General features: G+C 36.7%; 1 long non-coding RNA gene across 1 annotated transcript; it reads left to right on the forward strand.

The window, feature by feature from the left end:
• The first annotated feature begins 854 nt into the window (after window positions 1–854).
• LOC115432713 (uncharacterized) lies at window positions 855–19,891 on the forward strand. Its single transcript, XR_003937232.1, has 4 exons — window positions 855–866; window positions 17,477–17,481; window positions 19,142–19,147; window positions 19,747–19,891. It is a non-coding gene; the product is annotated as an uncharacterized LOC115432713 (long non-coding RNA).
• The last annotated feature ends 3,214 nt before the right edge of the window (window positions 19,892–23,105 follow it).

The raw sequence follows: 23,105 nt of genomic DNA on the forward strand, positions 1-23,105 counted from the left end.
CAACATTGGTTAATTTGCATTATCATTTTTGGCGTTAGGTCAAATGTTCAAAAATACAAGCATCTGTCACCAAGTGTACGAAAAATGCACACCTATAAATCAAACTACAGTCTACTCTCGTTATACCGCCAACTTCCGTTCACGGCCAAACTGGCGGTATAGCGAAAATGGCGTTACAACGGGTTGCGTCCATAATGTGCATGTCTTTACTATATGACGTCTATGCTGCCTCCGTTAACCCGTTCTAATTGCGTTTCTAAATAAATCTTGATTCTGTTATGTTGTAAGGGATCATTTAAAGTGGGGAAACATTTTAAGCATTATTATACCGTGTCGGGAAATGACACCCCATCATCTTGAGGCTTTGGCTTAATCCCACGTCCTCTTCCCGACATCCTGACCTACTGAGTGTTCTGCGATAAATGAACGGTGGCCGTTCCGTAGACCTACTCGTAGCTTGTCGCGATCAGCGTCTGGCGCGTTTGTTTCAGTGCATTGTTAAAATTTATGTGTACTCGATGGCAATCATGCTGGCGGTATAACGGTCGGGAAATCAATGGTGTAAGTGTTGTTTGTGCATGGAACTGGGCTGGCGGATGGCGATAGGCGGAAATGGCGGTAGCTAATGGAATAATGCATTGGGGATTTTTGTGCAATGGTTTTGGTCGGCGGTGAGCGAAAATGGCGGTATAACGGCGGGCGGTTTAACGAGAGTAGACTGTATTAGATATTATATATTGATTTATTTTTCTGCTCTAATTTGATTTTATTTTTGTCAGTCAAGGTCAGCCCTAATCATACATATCAAAGAATCATTCATTTTAGTTTTTTTTTTAACCCTTTAAACGATCTCTTTTCATCATGATGTCGCTACATTTTTTGGTGCAAAAAAACACAAAGTATGTTGGGTTTTTTTCAAAATACTACATAAAAATTGGATTAAATATTATTTGATTTTTGCAGCCTGGCATATGTCAATGATTAACAGCAACATTAACAACGTCAGTAAATTAATTTAGATCCTCACCTCTCAAATGAAGCCCAGATATCAGTAAAAGTAGGATTTATGCCTTAATGGCTTTCGGATCAAAAACAGTGGTTATAATGGAAGAAATAGTGCGTTTTAGGCACACTTGGGAGACAGATGCTAGTTTTGTAATTTTCTTTTGTTTCCAATGTGCAAATTTTAGTTGGTGGCTACAATTTTAAAGATCATGCAAAAATGAACAACTTTTGAATTCTAACCTTATTTAAATTGTGAAAAACAATATGAAATTTTTTAACACGAAGTGCAAAGTGTGCCTAAAAAGCGCACCCGGATACCGGAGGGTTAACAGTATCTTTAAGAAAGTTGACATTGCTGTGTGATGTTCTATTGGTAGCATGTTCTAAAACGCCCCAAATAGCAGAATCCAGAGGGTTTAGATCTGGGCTAGAAGGCGGCCATAAACATGATTCCCAAAAATTGCTAAAGTTGGATTTGTTGCTGTTGTCAACAAGTGTTTTGGTGTTCTTGTGTAAGATTTTAACTTCAAATCATATTTTACTGCATTTCTAACGGTCTTGTTGTCTACCTCAAGTTCAATTGCCATTTTTCTCATGGATTTGGTTGGATCCTTTAGGATTTTGGATTTGAGAGCTTTAATAAAAGCTTTGGTACGTTTTTTGTTGCTTCCTCCACTTCCGGACTTTCTCATAATAGTTTTGCTCATAGTCATTGTCTTCTTTCCATTATAAACAGTCTTTATGGACAGTCCAACTATTTTTGAAATCTCCTTTGGTGTGACGAGTGCATTCAGCAAATCACACACTCTTTGACGTTTGCTTTCCTGATTACTCATATGGGCAGAAGTTTCTGAAAAGGTATGGATAATAGTGTTAGGTATGATTATGACATCAATATATGTTTGGTTTCAAAACAATTGATGTAGTGCCTGCTGAGAAAAAACAACTAAATGTTCGTTGTAAATTTTGCTTCCCCACTCTGTAAATAATGTCAACTCCAAACTTTCCTCTGTTTTAGAGTGAAAAAAGTAAAATGATGCGATGAAAATGTTTACATCTATCAACTATCCTTTAAAATAATGTTAATATTATGAACAAACTGAAATTTTTTAAGAAAACTAAATGCAATTTTAACAATATTCTCCTTCCGTTTATCATTTACACATGTACATTACAACTTACAGATCACAGTGGATTAACAAATACAAAAAAAATGTAATAACAGGCAGAATATTGGAAAACTTGTACTTCAGATGTTTCAAAATGTTCATATTTGTTCAGGTTATTCGCGTTTTTGTGACATGATAGTTTGTTTTAGTGTAAATACAGTAAAAAGACATGAAAATTTTTACATTTACAGAGTGAAAAAATTGGAGTTGTGAGTATTTAGAGGTTATTATGATAGCATTTTACGGATCCGACCCACTTGAGATTAAATTGGGAACCTGAACTAAAATTAATATTAATTATTAATGATTAATATATTTGGTGTAATTTTTGTATTTCACAAATTCATCCCAGGGGCCGGACTGGACCCTTTGGCCGGATTTGGCCCCCGGGCCGCATGTTCGACACCTGTGCCTTAAGGCAGTGGTTTCCAAACTTTTTTGTCTCGTGACCCCATTTTAACAACACAAATTTCTGGCGACCCCAGACATTCAAAATAAAAAAACTTTTTTTTTTTTTTTTTTTGCGAAAATTAATTTGTTTTTGATCATGTAATAGTTTGCCATACTATATTGCAAATAAATGTTAATTTTAGATGACATTTAGTCCATATAGTGGATATTATTATGGATGGAGGCAGAAAAGTCAGGTGTAGATTACTGTACAAAGTGAGAATTTGATTTCCCTTGGTCAGGATATGTACAGTCCAAGGTTATAATCGTTTTGGATTTTTCATTATAGTTTAGTTTTGACTTTTTTTTCTTCAGTTCAGTTAGTTTTAATTAGTTTTTAGAGCAGGTTTACTGTTTTTTATTAGTTTTAATTTTTTTCTAAATGCTTAGTTTTAGTTTAGTTTTAGTTTTTTTTATATCTTTTATCTTCTTTGCCGTCGTATTTAAAATAAATCCCATACAGGACTCTGCTGTTTACTCCCAACTTTACGGTGTATTCACAACTGAAAAGTCCTTTGGTCCGCTTATTTGATTCGGATCAAATGTGGACTTTCTTTTTTTCATTTGGGTCGGATTGCATTCACATTGCACTTTTTGCTAGTGGACCAAAATGCGTGAACACAAGCATGCATGTGACGAAATGCGCTAGCATTGGATAGAAAAGTCGGGGGCGTGGTGAATCAGAGACGGCCGGTGTTGATGAAAATAATCGTGGTACTCCTACCCACAGTTATCATTTTCGGAATATAAATTGTATTTTTACAGACACAAATTTATGAAAATAAAATTAAAACTCAAGAAAAGCTCAGTCGGAGCCAGTTTCATAATACGGGCATCTGACCAAATGTCAACGGCACATTCAGTTTCCTCATTGCTCCACGTCTGTCCACAGCTCATGGCTGCTGCTATCAGCTCTGACCACCCGTAAACCTCAGCTACTTCCAGCGGCTACGGTGGCTCGTCAAGCACAAAAAGGTGCAAGATTCCTTAGTTTGGTTCGGTTCGAGGTCGGTTATATTCACACCAGAAGTTGGTTCGAATCAGAGTTCGCATGTTTGTATTCACACCTAAAAAAATAGTCTGGACTTTCTGGGGAAATGAACTCTGGTCCTTTTTAAACGGACCAAACGTGGTAGGTGTGAATACACCCTTAGTCTCCATGTTTCCAGGTAGAGTGGAGACCAGAAGACGACTCTAAACCACAAGTGACAAGCAGTGACGGACCGTTAAATATCATATGATGCCGCTAGCTAAAATTGCTTGAGGGAAATAAATCGATTTCGTATCAATCCAACATTAACAAAGATGAAAACGAAGGGAATTTTATCCAGTTTTTTTTTCTGTTTTCATTAGTTTTGTAAGCACACAATACAGTTTCAGTTAGTTATTTTTTTCTTTTAATTGTAGTGTTTATTTATTTCAGTTAACGAAAATGTTTTTTCAATTCTAGTTTTCATCATTTCGTTAGTTTTCTTTAACGATCATAACCTTGGTACAGTCAGTCCAGCTTGGATTTACAAGGCTGACAATTAATACTGAACAAACAAGAACTCAAACAATGAATTATGAAAGAGCTGCAGCATCTGAAACCGACCACAATGAACATTTGACCGATAAACAGAACCACAGTGCTTCAGTTTCAGCTTCAGTTTGTCATGTCTTTTATGGATTGGGATTGTCTCCGTAACTCACCATAGATTTTTTATTAGTAAGTTGTTTTGGGTGTTTTTTTGTTTATTTTTTTTTAAGCAATTACTAGAAATTTCAGGTGACCCCATGTGAATTCCAGGCGACCCCATATGGGTACCCAACCCCAAGGTCGAAAACCACTGCCTTAAGGGTACATGCTGTACTTAGTTACTCTGGTTTGAGCTGTGTAAGAGTTCAGACAAGCAAAGCATCTTTTCTGGATTCACACAGACACAACCGCCTCAGAGTAAAACACCCTCCAACCTGAATGACAAAACATGTCTGTCCAGTATGCGCTCTCTGATAGATTTAGGAGTGTGGAATATTTATTTTACTGACTTTCAGTGTTATTTAACCCTTAGGGGTCCACGGTAACGGCCCCGTGACTCAATCACATGACATTTTCAACACGTCGTAGCATCAGAAGTCGGTCACATAGACGACTGGGGACAGTTGCATTTGAAAGTGTGGGCTTGAAACACGACCGATACAACCGAGCCTGAAGCAAACAAACATGAGTAAAAGTATGAAAATGAGGTGTAGGTGTGTGTGTGTGTGTGTGTGTGTGTGTGTGTGTGGGGGGGGGGGGGGGGGGGGGGTTAACCTCCTGATGAGACCCAGCAATGCATTTTTGTCCTCTGTAGGGGACGATGGATGGATGGATGGATGGATGGATGGATGGATGGATGGATGGATGGATGGATGGATGGATGGATGGATGGATGGATGGATGGATGGATGGATGGATGGATGGATGGATGGATGGATGGATGGATGATGGATGGATGGATGGATGGATGGATGATGATGATAGATAGATAGATAGATAGATAGATAGATAGATAGATAGATAGATAGATAGATAGATAGATAGATAGATAGGCTTGTATACAGCAACACACTAAAAACACAAGCATTTAAACAAAACACATTAAAACAGCATTTAGGTGCAATCATGCTGACAAAGAGGAGGGGTGCAGTTAAAAACAGCAAAGTGTTCAGTTTAGATTATTCAGAATAGTTATTGTGGAGGGAATGAAGGATTTTTTTTATAGATGTAGGTGTATAGATGTATAAATATAAAGTGTCATGGGATACCTTTTGTTATGATGTGGCGCTAAATACATAAAATTAGATAGACAGACATCCACACATTGTGAACTATTAATTTAATGTTTTTCAACCTTGGGGTCAGGACCCCACGTGGGGTCGCCTCGAATTCAAATGGGGTCATCTGAAATGTATAGTAATTGATAAAAAAAACAACAAAAATACGTACTAATAAAAAATATATGGTGAGTTGACAGAGACAATCCCAGTCCATAAAAGACATGACAAACTGTGAGTCTGAAACTGAAGCACTGTGGTTCTGTTTATCTGTCAAATGTTCATTGTGGTCAGTTTCAGATGCTGCAGCTCTTTCATAATTCATAGTTTGAGTTCTTGTTTGTTCAGTATTAATTGTCAGCCTTGTAAATCCAAGCTGGACTGACTGTACATATCCTGACCTGGGAAATAAAATTCTCCCTTTGTGCAGGTCACCTGCATACACCCACACACTGTAAGTTTCCCACAATGCCGCACTGTGACTAGAGCTTGGTATCACTGAATGGTTATTGGGATGAGGCTGCTGCGTTCAGAGTTAATCTCCTCCGCAGACGACACTAGTCACATCTGCACAAAACTTCACCAATATTTATTACTAAATGTTGAAAAAACAGAAGTGCGTAATGTCGGTTTTTCCATTTAATCACAAAAGCGATGACTTGTTTATTTATTATCACGAGATGACACGAGAAGTCATGCCATAAACACAGCGATGAATGTAAATATGGTGTTGATTACCTCCACCAGGGGTATTGTGATCACTTTGCTTTGTGTGTTTGTTTGTTTGCATGTTTGTTTGTTTATTTGTTAGCAAGTTTACGGGAAAACTATTCCAACCATCTTTACCAAATTTTACCCACAGATAGGCCTAGGCCAGTGTTTTTCAACCTTGCGGTCGGGACCCCATGTGGGGTCGCCTGGAGTTCAAGTGGGGACACCTGAAATTTCTAGAAATTGATAAAAAAAAAAACAAAACTTACTAATAGAAAATATATGGTGAGTTGACAGAGACAATCACAATCCATGAAAGACATGACACACTGTGAGTCTGAAACTGAAGCACTGTGGTTCTGTTTATCTGTGAAATGTTCATTGTGGTCAGTTTCAGATGCTGCAGCTCTTTCATAATTCATAGTTTGAGTTCTTGTTTGTTCAGTATTAACTGTCAGCCTTGGAAATCCAAGCTGGACTGACCAAGGAAAATAAAAGTCTCCCTTTGTGCAGTAATCTACGCCTGGCTTTACTGCCTCCGTCCATAATAATATACATTATATAGACTAAATGACATCTAAAATGAATGTTTATTTGCAACATAGTATTGCAAACTATTACATGATCAAAAACAAATTAATTTTAGAAAAAAAAAAAAAAAAAAACGACTCTTTTGAATAATCTGGTGTCACCAGAGTTTGTGATGTTAAAATGGGGTCACAAGCCAAAAAAGGTTGGAAACCACTGTATTAATGGGTCTAGGCCTTAGGGGTCCAGGTTTATCTATAAAGGTCACTGTAAATTTCTTCCAACCAAACCAAGAAAAAAACAAAAAAACACTTTATCCAGTTTATGGAACCGTTCATACTGTAATGCAAAATAAAGTGCAAAGTCATAAAGTTTGAAGTTTGTGTTGCATTTTCTGCTTTAAAGGACATTTCAGCAGATCACAGATGTGCAATAATACACATTTGCCAGAGTCAGCATTTGCAGGTAACTTTGGAGTGTGATCTCACAAGAACATTACAAAACAAATGGAAAGAAATAGTGTTGAGGAGATTGTGCACATTTGGTGGCTCCAGCTGTTCTACTGTGATGAGAACATTAAAAAATGTCTGTCCTGGTTTGTGCACCAGCTACTATAAAGTCCTATTGTTTACGCTTTTGTAATTGTGGTTATGTATCTGTGTTGTGCATGGTTGTAACTATGTACACTGGTTTCTATGGTTTAAAGAATGTAGTTCATCATTTATTTTTTTTATTTTCATGTGGCATGTCTGGGTTTATTCATTATGTGGAATCATCTTTTGTTCTACAGTAAATGTAAAGCAATTAAAATGTTTCCCACTGCACATCTTAGTTAACTGTTGGTTCTGTGGATGTAACAGGATCAGTGCAAGTCTGTGCACGCAGAACACATGTGCATGTACCACACTTTTTTTTTTTTTTTTAACTTTTAACTGATCTTGTCCAGCATCATAACAACAGAATGGTAGTGTAGTAGTCTTCCTTTTTGTGCTGAACAAATTTGCTTTGCCAAGGGAAACTTCAGAAAGTATATGAGGCTCCCCTTGATATTCTACAGCAGGGGTCTCAAACTCATTTTCTTTCAGGGTCCAAATTCAGCCCGATTTGATCTCCAGTGGGCCGGACCAGTAAAATAATAGCAAAATAACCAATAAATAATGACAACTCCAAATTTGTGTCTTTGTTTAGTGCAAAAAAACCCCATTAAATTATGAAAATACTTACTTTTATAAACTGTCCAAAAAAAAGAGATGAGAATAACCTGAAAAAAATGAAATTTCTTGAGAAAAATAAGTGCAATTTTAACAATATTATGTCTCTACTTACCATTTCTACATGTGCATTACACTGGTCAACAACAAATTTATTGTTTAAGTTTTTTGAGCTGATTTAGGATAATTTTGGTGTGCTGAATCCAAAAATCACATTAATTTTGCTCAATCAGGTCAACTTTCTGAACTATGCTACATATTGGCTTTTTAACATTTTTGCTTACATTTATGGGCATTTTCACATCATATGATACAAAATTCTTTCATATTTCTTGCAATAAACGAGTTCTGAAGATTTTACTTTTGCCAATTTATGATTAAAGTTTTTTTTAAATATTACAGGTGAATGAAATGGCTTCGACTAGAAGATCTTGCAAAAATAAGCCTGACGTATTCTGCTACATCTGCGCTGAATACACCATTGTACCTAACAGGAATCAAGTCATAAGTTTCATAAAGTGTGCTTACCAATCTTATTTTGGTATTAATTATTATATTTTGTGAGAAGATCACATTTTTCAAAATCAAATAAGCAAAAAAACCTGACCTGATTGAGAAAAACAGATGTCATTTTTGGATTTAGTGGTGCAAAATGGTCCTAATTCAGTTGAAAAAAACCTAGACAACTTGCAAAAAACATTTTTTTTGTAACCCAGTGTTATGGATCGGATCTACAAAGACATTAAACATTTAGTAACAGGCAGAAAATTGTTAAAATTGTGCTTAATTTTCTTCAGATACTTCAGGTTTTTCATATTTATTCAACTTATTCACATTTTATCGTTACAGGATAGTTTGTAAATGTAAATATTTTCATAATTTAATGTTATTTTTTGCACAAAAACAAAGACAAAAATTTGAAGACGTCATTATTTATAGGCATAATGTAAGTTTGTTTTTTTTTTGTCACATGAAAGCGAGAAGAAAATATGGACTCATTATTTTTTGTAGGTTATTATGCTATTATTTTACTTGTGATCAATCTTTAAATTCATATTTTAATTGAATTTAAAATATGACAAAGTTGTTCCTTCTCATCAACAAACCGAGTCATATGAGCAGAACCCTCATGTCTACCAGATCATACTGGTGTTTGGAGGGCAGGGGGACTCGCAGCCCAAACTGCTACTGTCCTGAGGCCATAAATATAAATTCACTATCGTCATAACATGGGACACCCAGGGTGCACACGTGAACCCCTGGGTGCTTCTAGTCAGTAAACACATTTACCACTGAGTGACTGCCTAAGGGCTAAGGGATGACTTTGCATAACCTGTGAGGCAGCTGTTGTTCAGTGGGAATGTTCTTTAAAATGTACAAACAGCTGCTGGGTCTGTCTGTGGCCACCCCTGCATGTCCTCCTACAAGCAGAGCCACCACTTCGTGCTTTATAACACAGGTTTAGATCACACAGGGTGATTTTTTGGTTCTTTTTTTTATTTTCCAGTAGAATATTTGTAGAAAAGATGTGTGAATCAAAACTACTGAAATGAATGTTCTGTTAAAAACTGTTTTTGGTTCAAGTAGACTAAGGCCCAATTTTATTTTATTTTATTTTATTTTATTTTATTTTATTTTATTTTATTTTATTTTATTTATTTGACAGGGACAATGCAATAGAACATAGTTACAAGTTTGCAGCTGATGTGATGCATATAGAGCAGGGGTCTCAAACTCAACCTACCTGGGAGCCACTGGAGGTAGAGTCTGGGTCTGGGGTGTCAAACTCATTTTAGTTCAGGGGCCACATTCAGCTAAGTTTGATCTGAAGTGGGCCGAAGCAGTAAAATAAGAACATAATAATATATAAATACTGTCAACTCCAAACTTTTCTCTATGTTTTAGAGCGAAAAAAAGTTAATTTACATTATGAAAAGGTTTACATCTACACACTGTCCTTTCAGAAGATGTGAATAACATGAAGAAACTGAAAAAATAAGTATAATTTTAACATTATTCTGCCTCAGTTTATCATTTACACATGTACATTATAACTTACAGATCATAGTGGATCTACAAACACACAAAAATGGAGTAACAGGAAGAATATTGTTAAAATTGTACTTCTCTTAAGACAATTCAGGTTGTTCATATTTGTTTAGGTTATTCACTTTTTTTTTTTTTTTGCAAAATTATACTTTGTTTTAGTGTAAATACATGAAAATATTTACATTTACAAAGAGAAACATTTGAAGTTGTCATTATTTTTATGTTATTATGATAGTATTTTACTGGTCCTGCCCACTTGAGATTGAATTGGTCTGAATGTGGAACCTGAACTAAAAGGATTGTTCATATCTTAGTGTAATTTTTGCATTTCACAACTTCATTCCAAGGGCCGGACTGGACCCTTTGGCGAGCCGGATTTGGCCCCCGGGCCGCATGTTTGACACCTGTGGTCTGGGTCAAGCTGGGCCACATTATGTATTCCACAAAAAATAGGACCAATGGCCCTGTAGCTTACCGGCCAATTTAAAAGCTTTGGGAAATGTATTATCACCCAGTTCTGTGTATTTATTCTATTACAGAAATAACCCATGTTTTGGTCATATTCCAATCAGATCTGTAAAATACTCAAATTCCAACTTGATATTATTGATACTTACTGATTTATTGTATCGAGCCACTTCCTATCTGTTATACTAGGAAAATTTGTCAAAGTCGCACCAAATCCAGAATCAGATCCGGATCCAAATAATTTCATTAACTTTTGTTGACATCATCATACAGAAGCTGTATACCAAGTTTGAAGTCAATCAGAACTGGAGTTTCGGAGAAAAAGACAATTGAAAATTTTTCCCCATAAGAGCCCATGTTAAATTTTCCGTAAGTTCCTGGATCCAGAAGAAGATCCTGATCAGCATGTGGACATTATGTTTTGGTCATCTCCCCATCAGGGCTGGACTGTAGAAATTTACACTGGATATCATTTATATTTACTGAGTTATTGCATCCATCCACTTCCTATCTCTTATAATGGGGAAATTTTTCAAAGTTGCACCAAATCCAGAATCAGATCTGGATCCAAATAATTTCACTAACTTTTGTTGACATCATCATACAGAAGCTGTATACCAAGTTTGAAGTCAACTGGAATTGTAGTTTTGGAGGAGAAGACAACTGAAATTTTTGTAACCGACAACAAACAACGACAGACGACGATGACGACGACGGATGCCGCATGACGACAATAGCTTAGGTAAGCTAAGAAGGGTTTCTTTACTTTACTTTACTTGCAGCTATTAACATGCACTTTTTCATGAACTCTCCTTCTTTGAATGGCTTTCCGGCCCTTGCAATCATGTCACTCACCACTTCGACTGCTGCTTCATTGTCTTTGCTTGTTTTCTTGAATAAATCTTGTTGCCTCAATAGACATTTTTAAATTTTGGCGACTCGGTTGTTTCTCTCATCTCCCAGGTATTTTGTAAACTCCTCAGCATGTCTAGTTGAGTAATGACATCAGATGGCAGCACGTTCTGAGACAGACATGACTGGAACTGGGTGATGACATATTTTCCGTCCAGTTGGTGTCACTTGGTATGCTTCAACTAAGTGAGTAACGTTCATATTTCCCCAGGTAATTCGCGGTTGGCTAGGTTGACAACTGTTGACAACAAATGCCGCTAGAAGCTCTCACAAGACTATCTATGGTAGCCCATAAGTGATAAAATACATTTATTTTTTTATTTTATTTGTTTTTATTTTACCTTTATTTAACCAGGAAAACCTCACTGAGATTAAAAATCTCTTTTTTCAAGAGTGTCCTGGCCCAGACGGGCAGCAGTACATTAAATAGTTACAGACAGACTTCCATACATAAAACGAATACATAAAAAGCACATAGGCAAGTCAAACCTTCCAAAGTCAACTTTGCAAAAGTGCTCATGAAATGTAGACAAAAGTGCGTCAGGTAAAACATCTGCAGCCAGATGTCTCCCTCTCTAAGTCGTACAACGTCCTCTTAAAAGTGTCCAACGAAACCAGATCCTTAAGTTTCAGGTCTTTTTGTAGTTCATTCCATGTGAATGGGGCCGCAAACCTGAAGGCCTTTTCCCCCTGTTCAGTTCTAACTTTAGGAACAGACAACAAGAAAAGATCCTGAGAACGCAGATTATAAGCGTCTGTGGTTCTCCGACTGATGTAAGTCAGAAGGTAGGATGGGAGCAGACCTAGAATAGACTTATAAATTAAAATACGCCAGTGACTCAGTCTGCGAGCCGACAAAGAAGACCATCCTACACAATCATAAAGCAGACAGTGATGGGTAAGAGATTTAAAACTGGTGATGAAACTCAGAGCTCCATGATACACAGTGTCCAGTGACCGTAAACTATGGGTGGAGGGATGCATGTACAAGACATCACCATAGTCCAACACAGACAGAAATGTAGCTGAAACCAGTGTTATGGAAAAAATATTACTCTACTAATTCGTCTATAATAAAGAAGGATAAGTTCAAACATTCAGTGTCAAAGAAATCCCTTTATTTGGAGCTCCATAGAAAGAGATACCCCTCAGACAAAAGACTGAGACGGTCTGAACCCAAAAATACAAAATCATCCTGTAGTCTTCTGTCTCCCATGAGAAAATTATGATGTGTGGAACATGTTTTGGTTAGTGTCAGGAACTTAGAGATAAGACCCCTGTGAGAAATGTTGGTTTGGCCTTCTACTCTGGACACAACACAAAAGAGCCAAACTGCTCTATAATACACAGTGACATTAATATATCTGAAATACCTATATGATATATGAAATATATGAAATATATGAATATATATGGATATAAGTAATTTTGCCATTACACCAGTCTCCTCCTTGATTCGAAGGACAGACAGGATTTAATTTAAAAGAAGAAGCCAAGTTTTAATTTTAGTTTTCTAACAAGCTGCTGAATATGCGCAGAAAAATAAAGCTTTTGGTTCTGGTGGTTTTGGTTCTGGTGGTGAACATCTTAAACTCTGAGATGGATGTTATTTCTGATGGCAGTGAGTTCCAGAGTTTAAAACTCTTAACCCTTTCATGCATACTGGTCACTACAGTGGACAGCTATTCTACAGAAATTCTCTTGTTTATTCATGGATTTTGTTGTTTTAGTTCCATATCAGTCAACACATTGGACGCTCATGCATCATCTCACACTCTGCCATTCATACCATTACTGTAACTTTGCTGTTCTTGATAAACCTGATCTGCAGTAACATGTTTGAGTGGAAATCAAATGCTTGTTATTAGACTGTAATGATTTTTTTTTTTTTTTTAAACAAAAGTTGTTTTTCTGTATATTATCTCCATGAAGTGAGTATTGACTAGTATTAGAGTATGATAAAATGTAAGAAAACATCAGATTAGCAGCATTAAAAATGTTTTTATTTCATAGATTTCACACAGTATATCAGTAAATATATGTTTCTTTGCTTCAACAATTAAACGCCTTGTGTCCAGGTGCAACTCCATGAAACACAGGTTCATTTTTTTTTTTTTTTTTTTTAATCGCATTGTTTTTTTAATGCCTAAAGAGGAATAAAAACACTCAGGAAAAACTCTCATAATTCATGCATGAAAGGGTTAAAGGAGAAGGATGACTGTCCGAAAGTTGTCCCGCAGAATGGGATTTTGTAATTTAGGTTTGAGGATCTTCTGGTGATTCTGGTACTGTTTTGTCTCTCAAAAAATCGACGGAGTGGTTCAGGTGCTAAGTTGTTTATACATGTCAGGGTAGAGACTGCGATCTGGTAGGATCGGCGATTCTACCAGTAGAGACTCCGATCGTAGTCTCTACCAGTAGAAACTCCGATCAGAGTCTCTGACCCTAACCCTAACCCGATCGGAGTTTCTACTGGCAGGATCGGAGTTTCTACCAGTAGAGACTCTGATCGGAGTTTCTACTGGTAGAGACTACGATCGGAGTCTCTACTGGTAGAATCGCCGATCCTCCCAGATCGCAGTCTCTACCCTGATATACATTTAAAAATTAACTTCAGAAAACAATCCCAATTCCCCCCTTACCCTTATGAAATGGGAGAACCCTTCATGACCTATTACGTCATAAACAGTCATCGATGCTGCTATTAACAGATGTGACAACTTTGTTTCCGAACGTATCCCCCATGCCGTCAGTAGCTGTAACCATCTCCGTTCCATGGGCTTTGGGCATCTTTTTGCGTCTATCAACTATAAACCGCAAAAATGCGATCTATAACACATTGAAACGGCATTAAACTCAACTGATGTTTACAAAGAAAATCCGTACATTTTTGTGTGTCTTTCATCACACTGCTGCACTTTTTGGCTTTGTTTACCTCCACCTTGCCAATGATTCAAACATAATTATGGGAAATTTCTCCTACCCCTCCGTTCGTGGTCCTGTGGTTCCGAAAAAACTCTATTTCGAGGGCTATTCAGTTATTTCAATCATTCAGCTATTCAGCCTAAAAGCCTTTTCCAGCTGCTGTTTTCAACATATCAGATCAAAAAAGTATTGGTCGAGACACAGTTAAGCAGACCAAAAAAAAAAAAAAAAAAAAAAAGAATATGCAGTTCTTCAAATAAGTATAGAGATGGTACTCTTTAGAGAGCACGAAAAAAAAAAAACAAAAACCCTAAAAGCCTTTAATCAGTTGACTATTTCATACTATTTTATGATGAAATTCTGAAGAGGGTATGTTTAAGTGCATGTGAAAATAGAACTCCGTTACAAAGACCTTCAGGTATCCTCGAAATCATGCCCATCTGGCAGTCTGGCTCCCATTTAAACTGATTTCTACTGGACTAGACTGATCCATTATCTGATGTATCTGATTTGGGGTCGGTCCGTTGTGGTTTGATATAATGATAGGACCCCCCACCTGCAATTCTTTAAGTTAAGCATTGGCTTTATCTGCTCTACCAGTCCAGCATCAAGCATGAAACAATCCATTTAGCAGTGGTTGAGCAACAATATGTTATTTCTTCAAGCACTAATGTGTATGAGAAGGTAATACATGTAACTTATGACCCTTGGCTTTTGAACAGATCTTCTCACTTACTTTGTTTATTTTTTTATCCCATACATGTACCACTTAATCTGTTAATCCAGTGTTTCCCAACCTTTTTTTGTCTCCTGACCCCATTTTAACATCACAAATTTCTGGTGACCCCAGACATTCAAAACTGAGACTTTCTTTTTTTTTTCTGAAATTAATTTGTTTTTGATCATGTAATAGTTTTCTAAACTATGTTGGAAATAAACGTTAATTTTAGACGACATTTAGTCTATATAATATATATTATTATGGATGGAAGCAGAAAAGCCAGGTGTAGATTACTGCACAAAGTGAGAACTTTATTTTCCTTGGTCAGGATATGTACAGTCAGTCCAGCTTGGATTTCCAAGGCTGACAATTAATACTGAACAAACAAGAAATCTGAAAAAAAATAGGAATTATGAAAGAGCTGCAGCATCTTAAACTGACCACAATGAACATTTGACAGATAAATAGAACCGCAGTGCTTCAGTTTCAGCTTCATAGTGTGTCATGTTTTTTATGTATTATGATTGTCTCTGTCAACTCACCATATATATTTTATTAAGTTTTTTTGTGTTTTTTTTTTTTTTATCAATTACTAGAAATTTCAGGTGACCCCACGTGGGGTCCTGACTCCATGGTTGAAAAACACAGAGTTAATTCAATTAATTTCTAGTTAACTGGTTGGGAACAGACAGCTTTATTTGCTATTACTATTTCCCAACCTTTTTTTGTCTCCTGACCCCATTTTAACATCACAAATTTCTGGTGACCCCAGACATTCAAACTGAGACTTTTTTTTTTTTTTTTTTTTGCTAAAATTAAGTGGTGTTTGATCACGTAATATGTTGCTATACTATGTTGCAAATAAACATTAATTCTAGAGGACATTTAGTCTATATAATGTATATTATTATGGACAGAGGCAGAAAAGCCAGGTGTAGATTACTGCACAAAGTGAGAATTTGATTTTCCTTGGTCAGGATATGCACAGTCAGTCCAGCTTGGATTTACAAGGCTGGCAATTAATACTGAACAAACAAGAACTCAAACTACGAATTATGAAAGAGCTGCAGCATCTGAAACCGACCACAATGAACATTTGAAAGATAAACAGAACCACAGTGCTTCAGTTTCAGCTTCACAGTTTGTCATGTCTTTTATGTATTGGGATTGTCTCTCTCAACTCACCATTTTTATTTATTTTTTATCAATTACTAGACATTTCAGGCGACCCTATGTGGGGTTCTGACCCCACGGTTGAAAAACAGCGTTAATTCAATTACTTTCTAGTTAACTAGTTGGAGACAGACAGCTTTGTTTGCTATTTCTTTTTCCGTGCTTCCTATAATTTTGTTGAATGGAATGAAGTTAAAATCAGTTACATTTTTGCCAATGGAGTGATTGTGTTGTAAAAATAAACATATATACTCAAAATGAGTGAAATTTCTTACTAAACAGTCATATATCATTCAACTGACAGTATTATCCCCTTTTCCAGCTAACATTTATTGACCTGGGTAAAAAAGAATTCTTGGTAATCTGTTGCAAATTTGCAGAAAATATATTCAAATCAGTCTGATGTCATATGTGGGAGTGGTAAAAGAAACTGTACCACACCTCCAGTCCAGTAGGTGGCAGTAAGACAAAGCTTAAAGCCAAAAAAGCACCATGACACTATAAACAGTGACTGGAAAGCCTGCGTTGGCATTTGTGCGACACAATGCACCAGGATGGGGGACACTTAAGTTGTTCTGTTGTTCCTAGAGTTTTATTACATCGTAAATAAAACCATGCGATCTGCACTGTAAAGGTGTTTGCAGTCACACAGAAGTATGTAGGGCTGCATGATTTTGGCCAAAAATAAAATCCAGATTTTTTCCTCTAAAAACTCAGTTTTCGATTTCAATTTTTAGGTAAAACTACAAAAGACAACAAAAGTCGGCAAGTTGTTTTCATGACCAGCCTGCCATGCAAGGCCCTGCTCCTTACCTCAAATCTGTGATGGTATGTTGAGCCACATTATGTAATAAATTCCATTATGTCATAAAAGTTCAAAATGTAATAAGAATGTCACGTCATCTTGTAATAAAGAAGCATTATGTAATAAACTGACGCATTTTGTAATAAACTACCTCAATGCATTATGTAGTAAATTTTTTCGCATATGTAGTAAGTTATTACAATTTGAGAAATGTATTAAAAAAATGCACTTGACACATTTTTATTTTCAGGAAAATGTAATACCTTGGTTCATTACGTAATAACGACACTCAAGTAGATTTGTTTCCCCTCTTTAATTGAAGTAGCCCTGCAGATTAGTAGTTGTAGTAGTGGTAATGATAGCCTAACTATTACCATTGCATTCGCAATTAGTACACACACTCCAACATGCACACACAAGTAGAAAATGGCAAATTAAATTTCTGAAATTGTAATAACTTACTACATAATGTGAAAAAATTTACTATATAATGCATTGACATAGTTTATTGCAAAATGTGTCAGTTTATTACATAATGCGGCTTTATTACAAGATGATGTGACATTCTTATTACATTTTGAACTTTTATTACATAATGGGAATTTATTGCATAAAGTGGCTCAACATGGTATCATGTGATGGGCCCACAGAAGTGATACCAATGTAAGTCAGTGATGGGCATCAGCTGTGCATGTGTGGACCATGTAACATGAATGATCCCCATGCGGTTCTATTTAAATTGGGGGATCCATGCATGGAAAAGACCAACCCAGGACTTTGGAAGGATGGAGGTAGTCCCATTACTTTCAACTCATCGAAAGTAAAGGGAGGAATGTGAGTGTGAGTGTGACTGTGCCCTGGCGAAAAACTGTTGTCCACTGCTGTGAACTCAACTGCTAACCTCACCAAGCATTTGAATAGAAAACATGCTAATGGGAAGCTTATAACCCAAGATCGCTGGGGAAATGATCCATAGTCCAAATAAGCAGCTCAAACTTCAGTTTCACCAGGTAACTAAACAAGATTTGGAAAAACTTGTCGCTTCGTTCATTGTCACAGAAATGTTGCCCATCACTACTGTCGAGTCTCCCACTTTCAGAAAGATAATTAGCAAGATATCGTTAGCAGCAGACAACAAGCCCTGATGTATTTTGTGTTCACCTATATATATTGTTTGATAAGGCTTAGTGGTCGTGTTGAAGCCTGAGCCTCGTGTTAAGTCCAGTGTTTCCCTGTGAAATGTCATGTTTTGTGGCATTTTTCATAACAAAGAGCACAAATGAAATACCTGTTATGTCCTCCAGAGTAGAACTTTATGTAGCCCTACACATTTAAGAACAGATATGTGGTTTTGCCTAAAGTCGAGCAACATAAAAGTAACGACTAATGTAACTAGAAGCACTCGGAGAGCGCAGACCTCCGCCAAGGCTGATCAGTGGCCCCCCCCGTGGGCCCCCCCACCCCCGATCACCACCAAAATTTAATCATTTCTTCCTTATCCCATTTCCAACAAACCCTGAAAATTTCATCCAAATCTGTCCATAACTTTTTGAATTATGTTGCACACTAACGGACAGACAAACAAACAAACAAACAAACAAACAGACAAACCCTGGCAAAAACATAACCTCCTCGGCGGAGGTAAAAATTTACTTTCCATAGAGGGTAACTAATGCCGCATTTCCACTGTATGATACCGGCTCAACTCGACTCGACCTTTTTGCATTTCCATTACAAGAAAGGACCTGGAATCTGGTACCTGGTACAAATTTTTTGGTATCACCTCCGCCAAGGTTCCAAGACGGGGGACCAGATACTAAAATGTGACGTGTGAACACTGCAGACCACTGATTGGTCAGAGAGTTGTCTCTGTGACCCACTGTTTTACAAAAAACAGATGCGGAACTGTACAGTAAATATAGCGGTAGGTTAATCCACATGATAACATCCCGGAAAACTACATCACAGTCGGTCAAGATTCAGTCTTTGGTGGCCAACGTAAAAATTCAGCATGAGCTTGACGAGACAACACGCAACAAGCGAGTTTATCAGCAACTCTCTGAGCAGACGACACGGAAGTAACTCACCGCATCGCTATGATGTCCAGGTACTCTAAAGTCGATAGTATCCTGTAATGGAAACAGTCTCCAGGAATAGGACCTGATACCCGAGTCAAGTCGAGCCGGTTCCAAATAATGGAAACGCAGTACAAGTAAAGTAATAGGTTACTTTTTAAAGAAGTGACAAGTAACAAAGAAATATAAAAACGTAGAGGTAGTCTGGCATTGATATCCTACTGTTCTGTTATTTATTTAAGAGTTGCACACACATATGAAGTCAAGTTTCCATAATTATATTTTCGACACTCAAAGCACTGAAGATCATGGTCCTTGTTCAATAATAAAAACATTAACCCTGACTGGAGGCAGAAGACAACAGCAGCTGATTAATATTTGAACAGTTAACATTGACTTTGAAATAGAAAAGTTGCCTTTATGATTAATAAACACCTTGTATCTTGTAATATTATGAGTGCTTTCCACATTAAGAACAGTCTATAATTAGGTCCCAGGTTGTGTGAGTCTTTAGTGTTAAAAGGCAGAAGAAAATGCAAATTTTAAAAATAACTACGTTCTTGTGTTTATTCTAAAGCTCTCTTTAAAAAGGAGCCGAGAGAAAGAATGCATGCTCGATTAGTAAAGATAGATGACAAATTACAAGAGAGGTTGAAACTACATCAATATAGTCAATATTTTTGGGTATTTAAAAGTGAATAGTGCTGTGTAGCATAGAAGGATGTTATGGAAGGATCTGTTCATTGAGTGATGTGTGGATCAATACTGAAATATCGACATATCCGATACCAGATCTTTATACTCTAGAATCAGTTCACAAAACAAAATATCGATACTTCTGATACTTTGGTCATTTGAGGTCATGTATATCAGGAACACAGTGGAAAGTAGCTAAACTAAACCTCATGACATTTGCACATACACAACCGGTCAAAAGTTTTAGAACACCCCAATTTTTCCAGTTTTGTATTGAAATTCAAGCAGTTCAAGTCCAGTGAACAGCTTGAAATGGTACAAAGGTAAGCGGTGAACTGCCAGAGGTTTAAAAAATAGGACCAATGGCCCTGTAGCTTACCGGCCAAATTAAAAGCTTTGGGAAATGTATCCAGATGCCATTTATTATCACCCAGTTATCTGTATTTATTCTATTACAGAAATAGCCCATGTTTAGGTCATATTCCAATCTGTAAACAATTCAAATTCCAACTTGATATCATTGATATTTACTGATTTATTGCATTGATCCACTTCCTATCTCTTATAATGGGGACATTTTTCAAAGTCGCACCAAATCCAGAAACAGATCCAGATCATAATAATATCAATACCTTGTGTTGACATCATCATAAAGAAGCTGTATACCAAGTTTGAAGTCAATCAGAACTGTAGTTTCAGAGAAAAAGACGATTAAATTTTTTTCCCCATAAGAGCCCATGTTAAATTTTCCGTAAGTTCCCGGATCCAGAGGAAGATCCTGATGAGCATGTGGACATTATGTTTTGGTCATCTCCCCATCAGGGCTGGACTGTAGAAATTTACACTGGACATCATTTATATTTACTGAGTTATTGCATCGATCCACTTCCTGTGTCTTATAATGGGGACATTTTTCAAAGTCGCACCAAATCCAGAATCAGATCTAGATCCAAATAATTTCACCAACTTTTGTTGACATTGTTATGACCCTGGGTCATAATTTGTCTATTTGTTTTCTATGTATATATGTTTTCTGTTTAGAGTATGTGTGTGTTCTCCCCGTCCTGTAGGTGTGCTGCGCCCTTTTGTGTCTGTTTGTGGTGCAGGAAGCGGATTGGTGGAGGGTGATTGCCCGGCCCCTTTAAAAATGGCCCTGGAGCTTCCGTTCGTTCTCTCTCTTGCCTCCTGCCAGCTCTCAACCCTGTGTTCTGTGTGTGACCGTCAGTCTTCGTGCATTGCTATGATAAATTTGATTGTATATAGTTGTAAATCGATGTTTTGTAAACTCGATCCTTTTCCTGGTAGGGGAGGTCAGCTCTTTTGTTTTCCTATTTTCTCCTGTTTTTTGGTTAGGAAGTTAGGTAAGTTCTCTGTATTTTATTTCGTGTATTTATTTTTGATTAGGTAAGTTAGTTAAACTAGAAGAGATTTTGTTGTTTTAGCCGCTCCCTCCCCTAACCCTTCCTTAGTTATTGAGCAAAATACTAATAATAAATATTGTGAATTTTTAGTTTTGACTGACGTGTGTGCTTGGGAACTGGGAGGGGACAAAAGCAGAGCATATTATGTTCGCCCTGGGGAACCCCTAGGCTGGGGCGTAACATCATCATCATGAAGAAGCTGTATACCAAGTTTGAAGTCAATCGGAATTGTAGTTTCGGAGAAGACGATTGAAATTTTTGTAACGGGCGACAGACGACAGACAACGACGACAGACGACGACACCAGATGCCGCATGACGACAATAGCTTACGGCCTGTCAGCCGGTTAAACAAGGTTAAACAAAACTGAAAAATAATGTACATTTCAGAATTATACAAAAAGGCCAACAAGGAATGAGTTAAGAACTTAAAGCAGTTCTGCAGCAATGGAGGTTGATCAAGCCTCAAAAGTTGGTGCTACCAATTCCTACAGGTGTCCCAATGTTTCTTAACCCTTTCATGCATAGTGGTCACTACAGTGGACAGTTACTCTACAGCTTTACTCTTGTATATTCATGGGTTTTGTTGTTTTAGTTCCATATCAGCCAACACAGTGGACACTTCTGCATCATCTCATAAGCTGCAATTCATACCATTATTGTAACTTTGCTGTTCTTGATTGGTTCTTGAGTGGAAATCAGTTGTTAATATTTATTTTTTGCATATTATCTCCATGAAGTGAGTGATAACTAGTATTAGAATATGTTAAAATGTGAGAAAACATCAGATTAGCTGCATTAAAACATGGTTTCATTTCACTGTTTTCATATCACTTGATGATATTGGGTTTTAAATACATGTTTCTTTGCTTCAAGAGTAAAATTCATGGTGTAGCTGAGTGGACATTTTTGTAACTCCATGAAAAACAGGTTGATTAAAAAAATAAAAAATAAAAAAATAAATAAATCACATTGTTTTTTTTCATGCCTAAAGAGGAATAAAAACACTCAGGAAAAAAAATCTTGATTAAGGTTCTCATAATTCATGCATGAAAGGGTTAAATCAAGATATGTGTTTACTACTGTCAGAGCTAATAAAATAATCTATGATAGATGCCATTATCTAGAGCAGGGGTATCAAACTCATTTTAGTTCAGGGGCCACGTTCAGCTAAATTTGATCTGAAGTGGGCCGGACTAGTGAAATAATAGCATAATAATATATTAATAATATCAACTCCAAACTTTTCTCTGTTTTAGAGCGAAAAAGGTACATTTACATGATGAAAAGGTTTACATCTACAAACTATCCTTTCAAACGATGTGAATAACATGAACAAACTGAAAAAATAAGTGTAATTTTAACAATATTTCCACATGTACAATATAACTAACAGATCACAGTGGATCTACAGATACACAAAACATTTAGTAACAGGTGGATTATTATTAAAATTGCGCTGCTCTGAAGACATTTCAGGTTGTTCGTATTTGTTCAGGTTAGTCAGAGTTTTGACGAAATTATACTTTGTTATTGTCTAAATGCATGAAAACATTTACATTTACAAAGATTAAAATTGGAGTTGTGAGTATTTATAGACTATTATGAGATTGAATTGGTCTGAATGTGGAACCTGAACTAAAATGATTGTTAATTTCTTAGTGTAATTTTTTGCATTTCACAAATTCATCCCAAGGGCCGGATTGGACCCTTTGGCGGGCCGGATTTGGCCCCCGGGCCGCATGTTTGACACCGGTGATCTAGAGCATGGGTGTCAAACTCATTTTAGTTTAGGGACGACATGCAGCACAATGTGATTTCAAGCAAGACAGACCAGTAAAATAATAGATATAATAACTTTTACAAACCTAGTAATCAAAATTTTTCACTTAGTTGTAATGTGAAAAAAGTCAAATTCACAGGTAAACACTGTGAATTTTTTTTTACACTGTAAAAAAATATGTAATTTAACAGAATTTTTACCGTTTATT

This window comes from Sphaeramia orbicularis, chromosome 14, assembly GCF_902148855.1.
Source record: "Sphaeramia orbicularis chromosome 14, fSphaOr1.1, whole genome shotgun sequence".
Lineage (NCBI taxonomy): Eukaryota > Metazoa > Chordata > Actinopteri > Kurtiformes > Apogonidae > Sphaeramia > Sphaeramia orbicularis.